Source organism: Eleutherodactylus coqui, chromosome 6 (assembly GCF_035609145.1).
Source record: "Eleutherodactylus coqui strain aEleCoq1 chromosome 6, aEleCoq1.hap1, whole genome shotgun sequence".
Classification (NCBI taxonomy): Eukaryota; Metazoa; Chordata; class Amphibia; order Anura; family Eleutherodactylidae; genus Eleutherodactylus; species Eleutherodactylus coqui.
In genome coordinates, this window is record NC_089842.1 from 65169219 (window position 1) to 65179598 (window position 10380).

The following is a 10380-nucleotide window of genomic DNA, read 5'->3' on the forward strand; positions in this document are numbered from 1 at the left end:
CTGGAGAGCTGCTCCTCGTAGCTCCGCCCCGTCACGTGTGCCGATTCCAGCCAATCAGGAGGCTGGAATCGGCAATGGAACGCACAGAAGACCTGCGGTCCACCGTGGGTGAAGATCCCGGTGGCCATCTTCGCAAGGTAAGTAAGAAGTCACCGGAGCGCGCAGATTCGGTAAGTACTACCCGTTTGTTTTTTTTTATCCCTGCATCGGGTTTGTCTCGCGCCGAACGGGGGGCTAATGAAAAAAAAAAAACCCTGTTTCGGCGCGGGACAACCCCTTTAATAACAATATCATGACATGCTAGGAAAATCCTGTAATTTTGAAACCCACACCACAGCCCCTGGATGTTCACAATAACCACATAGAGGATGAGAATGAGGGTTTTACCTCGTTGGACTGCGTAACAGGAGCATGTTTGTTTCACCAGTAGTCGACAACTCTATTGATGTTTTTGAAAACATGGTGCGACAGGATCTCAAAAAGCTTAGAACAACACAGAGGTTCAGATCTCCTAAATCTAATTTGAGCAGACAAGAATGAGACACATTGAAGTTGTTAAGCACAGATACCTCTATTACAGTGAGACCGGCAGATAAAGAGGGAGCAGTGGTAGTACAAGATACGGTAAAATTTGTGGCTGAGTTAGAGAGACAGCTTTCAGATTCTGACACATATGAATTGCTAACACGAGATCCAACCTATATGTATCGTAGAGATTTGTTGCTCCTCCTTGATAATGTACGCTTGAACTGTATCATTGAAAGAGGGCTGTATGAGTTTTTGGCAGTTAAGTCTCCAATCACACCGGTACTATATTTGTTACCTAAGGTACACAAGAGTCTAATCGATCCTCCGGGACGACTGATAGTATCTGGGAGGGGGTCACTATTTAGTAACCCCTCACAGTTTTTGGATACAGTCCTCAGACAATTTGTTGTTGAGTCCAGATCTTATCTCAGAGATACTTTGGATTTTTTGGTTAAGATTAGAGATGAGCGAGCACCAAAATGCTCGGGTGCTCGTTACTCGGGACGAAATTATCGCGATGCTCGAGGGTTCGTTTCGAGTAACGAACCCCATTGAAGTCAATGGGCGACCCGAGCATTTTTGTATATCGTCGATGCTCGCTAAGGTCTTCATTTGTGAAAATCTGGGCAATTCAAGAAAGTGATGGGGACGACACAGCAACGGATAGGGCAGGTGAGGGGCTACATGTTGGGCTGCATCTCAAGTTCCCAGCTCCCACTATTAAGCCACAATAGCGGCAAGAGTGGGCCCCCCCCTCCCAACAATTTTTACTTCTGAAAAGCCCTCATTAGCAATGCATACCTTTGCTAAGCACCACACTACCTCCAACAAAGCACAATCACTGCCTGCATGACACTCCGCTGCCACTTCTCCTGGGTTACATGCTGCCAATCCCCCCCCCCCACGACCCAGTGTCCACAGTGCACACCAAACTGTCCCTGCGCAGCCTTCAGCTGCCCTCATGCCACGCCACCCTCATGTCTATTTATAAGTGCGTCTGCCATGAGGAGGAACCGCAGGCACACACTGCAGAGGGTTGGCACGGCTAGGCAGCGACCCTCTTTAAAAGGGGCAGGGCGATAGCCCACAATGCTGTACAGAAGCAATGAGAAATCCAATCCTGTGCCACCTCCATCTGGAGCTGCACACGTGGGCATAGCAATGGGGAACCTATGTGCCACACACTATTCATTCTGTCAAGGTGTCTGCATGCCCCAGTCAGACCGCGGTTTTTTATAAATAGTCACAGGCAGGTACAACTCCGCAATGGGAATTCCGTGTGCACCCACAGCATGGGTGGCTCCCTGGAACCCACTGGCGGTACATAAATATATCCCATTGCATTGCCCATCACAGCTGAGGTAATGTCGTGCTTAATGCAGGTGGGCTTCGGCCCACACTGCATACCCCAGTCAGACTGGGGTTCTTTAGAAGTGGACACATGCAGTTACAACTCCGTGTGGACCGAAAGCATGGGTGGGTGCCAGGAAGCCACCGGTGGTACATAAATATATCCCATTGCATTGCCCATCACAGCTGAGGTAATGTCGTGCTTAATGCAGGTGGGCTTCGGCCCACACTGCATGCCCCAGTCAGACTGGGGTTCTTTAGAAGTGGACACATGCAGTTACAACTCCCTGTGGACCCACGGCATGGGTGGCTCCCTGGAACCCACCGGCGGTACATAAATATATCCCATTGCATTGCCCATCACAGCTGAGGTAATGTCGTGCTTAATGCAGGTGGGCTTCGGCCCACACTGCATACCCCAGTCAGACTGGGGTTCTTTAGAAGTGGACACATGCAGTTACAACTCCGTGTGGACCGACAGCATGGGTGGGTGCCAGGAAACCACCGGCGGTACATAAATATATCCCATTGCAGTGTCCAACACAGCTGATGTAACGTCAGCTGTAATGCAGGTGGGCTAAAAATTAATTGGATTACACTGTAGGCGAGGGCCCCCAAAAATTGGTGTACCAACAGTACTAATGTACCTCAGAAAAATTGCCCATGCCCAACCAAGAGGGCAGGTGAAACCCATTAATCGCTTTGGTTAATGTGGCTTAATTGGTAACTAGGCCTGGAGGCAGCCCAGTTAAAAAAAAATTGGTTCAGGTGAAAGTTTCAACGCTTTAATGCATTGAAACGTATAAAAATTGTTTAGAAAAATTATATGACTGAGCCTTGTGGGCCTAAGAAAAATTGCCCGTTCGGCGTGATTATGTGAGGTTTCAGGAGGAGGAGCAGGAGGAGGAGGAGGAATATTATACACAGATTGATGAAGCAAAAAGGTCCCCGTTTTTGATGGTGATAGAGAACGATGCTTCCATCAGCGGGTGCAGCCTACGTATTGCTTAGGTATCGCTGCTGTCCACTGGTGAAGAAGAGAAGTCTGGGGAAATCCAGGCTTTGTTCATCTTGATGAGTGTAAGCCTGTCGGCACTGTCGGTTGACAGGTGGGTACGCTTATCCGTGATGATTCCCCCAGCCGCACTAAACACACTCTCTGACAAGACGCTAGCCGCAGGACAAGCAAGCACCTCCAGGGCATACAGCGCGAGTTCAGGCCACGTGTCCAGCTTCGACACCCAGTAGTTGTAGGGGGCAGAGGCGTCACCGAGGACGGTCGTGCGATCGGCTACGTACTCCCTCACCATCCTTTTACAGTGCTCCCGCCAACTCAGCCTTGACTGGGGAGCGGTGACACAGTCTTGCTGGGGAGCCAGAAAGCTGGCAAAGGCCTTGGATAATGGTCCCCTGCCTGCGCTGTACATGCTGCCTGATCTCTGCGCCTCCCCTGCTACCTGGCCCTCGGAACTGCGCCTTCGGCCACTAGCGCTGTCGGATGGGAAGTTTACCATCAGTTTGTCCACCAGCGCCCTGTGGTATAGCATCATTCTGGAACCCCTTTCCTCTTCGGGAATGAGAGTGGAAAGGTTCTCCTTATACCGTGGGTCGAGCAGTGTGTACACCCAGTAATCCGTAGTGGCCAGAATGCGTGTAACGCGAGGGTCACGAGAAAGGCATCCTAACATGAAGTCAGCCATGTGTGCCAGGGTACCTGTACGCAACACATGGCTGTCCTCACTAGGAAGATCACTTTCAGGATCCTCCTCCTCCTCCTCCTCCTCCTCTGGCCATACACGCTGAAAGGATGACAGGCAAGCAGCATGTGCACCCTCAGCAGTGGGCCAAGCTGTGTCTTCCCCCTCCTCCTCATGCTCCTCCCCCTCCTCCTCCTCCTCTTCTGGCCATACACGCTGAAAGGATGACAGGCAAGCAGCATGTGTACCCTCAGCAGTGGGCCAAGCTGTCTCTTCCCCCTCCTCCTCATGCTCCTCCCCCTCCTCCTCCTCCTCCTCAACGCGCTGAGATATAGACATGAGGGTGCTCTGACTATCCAGCGACATACTGTCTTCCCCCGCCTCCGTTTCCGAGTGTAAAGCGTCTGCCTTTATGCTTTGCAGGGAACTTCTCAAGAGGCATAGCAGGGGAATGGTGACGCTAATGATTGCAGCATCCCCGCTCAGCATCTGGGTAGACTCCTCAAAGTTTCCAAGGACCTGGCAGATGTCTGCCAACCAGGCCCACTCTTCTGTAAAGAATTGAGGAGGCTGACTCCCACTACGCCGCCCATGTTGGAGTTGGTATTCCACAATAGCTCTACGCTGCTCATAGAGCCTGGCCAACATGTGGAGCGTCGAGTTCCACCGTGTGGGCACGTCGCACAGCAATCGGTGCACTGGCAGATTAAACCGATGTTGCAGGGTGGCAGCATCCGTCTTGTAGTTGTGGAAATGTGCGCTGACCCGGCGCACCTTTCCGAGCAGGTATGACAAGTGTGGGTAGCTTTTCAGAAAGCGCTGAACCACCAAATTAAAGACATGGGCCAGGCATGGCACGTGCGTGAGGCTGCCGAGCTGCTGAGCCGCCACCAGGTTACGGCCGTTGTCACACACGACCATGCCCGGTTGGAGGCTCAGCGGCGCAAGCCAGCGGTCGGTCTGCTCTGTCAGACCCTGCAGCAGTTCGTGGGCCATGTGCCTCTTATCTCCTAAGCTGAGTAGTTTCAGCACGGCCTGCTGACGCTTGCCCACCGCTGTGCTGCCATGCCGCGCGACACCATCTGCTGGCGACGTGCTGCTGCTGACACATCTTGATTGCGAGACAGAGGTTGCGTAGGAGGAGGAGGAGGAGGAGGGTGGTTTAGTGGAGGAAGCATACACCGCCGCAGATACCACCACCAAGCTGGGGCCCGCAATTCTGGGGGTGGGTAGGACATGAGCGGTCCCAGGCTCTGACTCTGTCCCAGCCTCCACTAAATTCACCCAATGTGCCGTCAGGGAGATAGAGTGGCCCTGCCCGCCTGTGCTTGTCCACGTGTCTGTTGTTAAGTGGACCTTGGCAGTAACCGCGTTGGTGAGGGCGCGTACAATGTTGCGGGAGACGTGGTCGTGCAGGGCTGGGACGGTACATCGGGAAAAGTAGTGGCAACTGGGAACCGAGTAGCGCGGGGCCGCCGCCGCCATCATGCTTTTGAAAGCCTCCGTTTCCACAAGCCTATACGGCAGCATCTTCAGGCTGATCAATTTGGCAATGTGCACATTTAACGCTTGAGCGTGCGGGTGCGTGGCGGCGTACTTGCGCTTGCGCTCAAATAGTGGCGCTAGCGACGTCTGGACTCTGCGCTGAGAGACATTGCTGGATGGGGCCAAGGACAGCGGAGGTGAGGGTGTGGGTTTAGGCCAGGAGACGGCAGTGCCTGTGTCCTCAGAGGGGGTTGGATCTCAGTGGCAGGTTGGGGCACAGGGGGAGAGGCAGTGGTGCAAACCGGAGGCGGTGAACGGCCTTAGTCCCACCTTGTGGGGTGCTTGGCCATCATATGCCTGCGCATGCTGGTGGTGGTGGCTCCCCAGCTGATCTTGGCGCAACAAAGGTTGCACACCACTGTTCGTCGGTCGTCAGGCGTCTCTGTGAAAAACTGCCACACCGTAGAGCACCTTGACCTCTGCAGGGTGGCATGGCGTGAGGGGGCGCTTTGGGAACCAGTTGGTGGATTATTCGGTCTGGCCCTGCCTCTACCCCTGGCCACCGCACTGGCTCGGCCTGTGCCCACACCCTGACTTGGGCCTCCGCGTCCTCGCCCGCGTCCACGTCCTCTAGGCCTACCCCTACCCCTCAGCATGCTGTATTACCAGTAGTGCAGAAACAGAACGCTGTAATTAAATGTGCCGCTTATTGGCCTGTGGTTGGAGGTTGACTTCGCTTACGGAACGCCAGGAAATAATTTTGCGCAAGCCTGCTGTAACACTTAGCTGGCTGCGTATGAATTAGGAGGACAACTACACCCAGCACAGACCCAGAACACTGAGGACAGTCACAGGCAGCCCAAATAGATTTTTTTCCCCAAATGTTTTTGGAAAGGCCCACTGCCTATATACACTGTATATGTCTTCTGTCCCTGCCTCACCACTACTGGCCCTGGAGTATGTCAAATAACTGCAGACTATTGCACTGTGAACTGGAATACAGCGGTGATTTAACAGCCAACACAGAGCCAGGAAATAATGTTGCGCAAGCCTGCTGTAACACTTAGCTGGCTGCGTATGAATTAGGACAACTACCCCCAGCAGAGACCCAGTACACTGAGGACGGTCACAGGCAGCCCAAATAGATTTTTTTCCCCAAATGTTTTTGCAAAGGCCCACTGCCTATCTATATATATAAAATTGAATGTATGTCTGTCTGCGTGCGTGCGTGTCTGCGTGCGTGCGTGTCTGCGTGCGTGTCTGTTTGTCCTTTATGCGCTACTACACCATTCATCCGATCGCCATGAAACTTTGGGAAGTTGTTAAGTACACTCCTGGGAAGATTATAGGCATAGTACAAATATCCTACGATAAATGGCGCGCGAGCGTCGTCGAAAGTTACGCCCCCCCCCCACGTAGATCGAATAAGTAAGCCACCTGCTATTGTGATGTCATCACTGATGTCATCAACATCGGACGCCCTTGAACATGCCCCAACATGTTCTATAAAGCTGCATTGTGATGTCATTAAGGCTCTATTATGACACGTACAGCTTGGAACCACTAGAGCACGCCAGCCAATTACCATTGGAGTTGGAAGTGGGTAAACAAGTACTAGGATATCTTCCTAATAAGCCACAGCAGCCGGATAAATTGTATGTTCCACCCAACGGCTATTTTATTCAGCCCGCAAGGGGGAAGCAGCGGCCTACAAAATCTAATTCTCTCATTTCCTGATGTCATAGATAGATAGATAGATAGATAGATAGATAGATAGATAGATAGATAGATAGATAGACAGACTGTATGCAATAACCCTGATAGATAGATAGATAGATAGATAGATAGATAGATAGATAGATAGATAGATAGACTGTATGCAATAACCCTGATAGATAGATAGATAGATAGATAGATAGATAGATAGATAGACTGTATGCAATGACACGTACAGCTTGAAACCATAAATACTAGAGCACGCCAGCCATTTACAGTCAGTCTCCATTGGAGTTGGAAGTGGGCAAACATGTACTAGGCCAGTGATGGCGAACCTTTTAGGGACCGAGTGCCCAAACTACAACCCAAAACCCACTTATGTATCGCAAAGTGCCAACACGTCAGGGGGCGGGGCTTATCACAACGTATGATTTTACCCCCGTCGTTCTAAAAAGGACAAGGCTGTTTCAGAATAGACCGGGTGCAGATTCTGACTGCTTTTTGGACGCGGAAATACTGCAGAATGTCCTCAGCGGAGATTTCTGTGGAAAATTCTGCAGCATTTCCGCATCTAAAAAGCAGTCAAAATCTGCACCCGGTCTATTCTGAAAGAGCCCTGCCCATTTCTGCCACATGTACACATACCCCAGCGGTAATAGTGACACCTTCACCCCAGCGATAATAGTGACATCCCACAGCAGTAATAATAGTGACACTCCCCCCATTAGTAATAAGAGTGACATACCCCAGCGGTAAACCTCAGTGGTCGCTGCTGCCGTCATCTAGATATATAAAAACGTAGTATGTATGTATGTCTGTCTTCGCAGCAACGCGCGAGCATGCCCCAACATGTTCTCTAAAGCTGCATTGTGATGTCATTAAGGCTCTATTATGACACGTACAGCTTGGAACCACTAGAGCACGCCAGCCAATTACCATTGGAGTTGGAAGTGGGTAAACAAGTACTAGGATATCTTCCTAAGAAGCCACAGCAGCCGGATAAATTGTATGTTCCACCCAACGGCTATTTTATTCAGCCCGCAAGGGGGAAGCAGCGGCCTACAAAATCTCATTCAGGTAGGTAGGTTCAGTTCTTGGAGGTTGGGGAATGCTTATGGGCAAGGCCTTATGTCTCATCCCAACTCGATTATTCAATTCTAAGCGCAAAAGAATTAGCGTCCAAATTTTATGTACGGAATTTAATTCTCTCACTTCCCAATGTCATAGAAACTTGAAATTTGGCTCGAGCATTGATTATGTCATAAATAGGAAAAGTTAATGGGTCCCAACTCGATTATTCAATTCAAAGCGCCAAAGAATTAGCGTTCAAATTTTACGTACGGAATCTAATTCTCTCATTTCCTGATGTCATAGATAGATAGATAGATAGATAGATAGATAGATAGATAGATAGACTGTATGCAATGACACGTACAGCTTGGAACCATAAATACTAGAGCACGCCAGCCATTTACAGTCAGTCTCCATTGGAGTTGGAAGTGGGCAAACATGTACTAGGCTATCTTCCCAAGAAGCCACAGCAGCCGGATAAATTGGATGTTCCACACAACGGCTATTTTATTCAGCCTGCAAGGGGGAAGCAGCGGCCTACAAAACCTCAGTGGTCGCTGCTGCCGTCATCTAGATATATAAAAACGAATGTATGTATGTCTGTCTGTCTTCGCAGCAACGCGCGACGGGTACGCTAGTCTATATATATAAAATTGAATGTATGTCTGTCTGTGTGTCCGTCTGTCTGTTTGTCCTTTATGCGCTACTACACCATTCATCCGATCGCCATGAAACTTTGGGAAGTTGTTGAGTACACTCCTGGGAAGATTATAGGCATAGTACATTTATGCTATGATAAATGGCGCGCGTGCGAGCGTCGTCGACAGTTACGCCCCCCCCCCCCACGTAGATCGTTCGATTTCCATCATTGCCACTAATTCTCTCACTTCCCGATATTGTAGAAACATGAAATTTGCCACGAGCATTGATTATGTCATAAATAGGAAAAGTTAATAGGTTCCAACTCGATTATTCAATTCTAAGCGCCAAAGAATTAGCGTCCAAATTTTACGTACGGAATCTAATTTTCTCACTTCCCAATGTCATAGAAACTTGAAATTTGGCACGAGCATTGATTATGTCAAAAATAGGAAAAGTTAATAGGTCCCAACTCGATTATTCAATTCTAAGCACCAAAGAATTAGCGTCCACATTTTACGTACGGAATCTAATTCTCTCACTTCCCGATATTGTAGAAACATGAAATTTGCCACGAGCATTGATTATGTCATAAATAGGAAAAGTTAATAGGTCCCAACTCGATTATTCAATTCTAAGCGCCAAAGAATTAGCGTCCAAATTTTACGTACGGAATCTAATTTTCTCACTTCCCAATGTCATAGAAACTTGAAATTTGGCACGAGCATTGATTATGTCAAAAATAGGAAAAGTTAATAGGTCCCAACTCGATTATTCAATTCTAAGCGCCAAAGAATTAGCGTCCACATTTTACGTACGGAATCTAATTCTCTCACTTCCCAATGTTATAGAAACTTGAAATTTGGCACGAGCATTGATTATTTGATAAATAGGAAAAGTTAATAGGTCCCAAGTCGATTATTCAATTCTAAGCGCCAAAGAATTAGCGTCCAAATTTTACGTACGGAATCTAATTTTCTCGCTTCCCAATGTCATAGAAGCTTGAAATTTGGCATGAGCATTGATTATGTCATAAATAGGAAAAGTTAATAGGTCCCAATTCAATTATTCAATTCTAAGCGCAAAATAATTAGCGTCCAAATTTTACGTACGGAATCTAATTCTCTTACTTCCTGATATCATCTATATATATAAAAAGGAATGTATGTCTGTCTGTCTGTCCTTTTTGCACTACTACACCATTTATCTAATCGCCATGAAACTTTGGGAAGTTGTTGAGTACACTCCTGGGAAGATTACTGGCATAGTACACCTATCCTGCGAGCATCGTCGACAGTTATGCCCCCCAGACAAAGATCGTTTGATTTCCATCTCAAGCACAAAAGCAAAAGGCATTACGAGCAACGGGATGCGTGTTCAACTACAAAATGATGCATCCGCTGAACGTTTCGCAAGACAATTGCTGGATATTGAGAATGCTGAGGTAAAATGAAAGCTGTGCTGTGATTGGTTGCAATTTCTTATACTGCTGAGGTAAAATGAAAGCTGTGCTCTGATTGGTTGCTATTTCTTATACTGCTGAGGTAACATGAAAGCAGTGCTGTGATTGGTTGCTATATATTATACCGCTGAGGTAACATGAAAGCTGTGCTGTGATTGGTTGCTATATATTATACTGCTGAGGTAACATGAAAGCTGCTGTGCTGTGATTGGTTGTTATATATTATACCGCTGAGGTAACTTGAAAGCTGTTATCTAGATATATAAAAACGAATGTATGTATGTATGTCTGTCTTCGCAGCAACACGCGACGGGTACGCTAGTATTCAATAAATATGTCTTCTGTCCCTGCCTCACCGCTACTGGCCCTGGAGTATGTAAAATAACTGCAGACTGTTGCACTGTGGACTGGAATACAGCGGTGATTTAACAG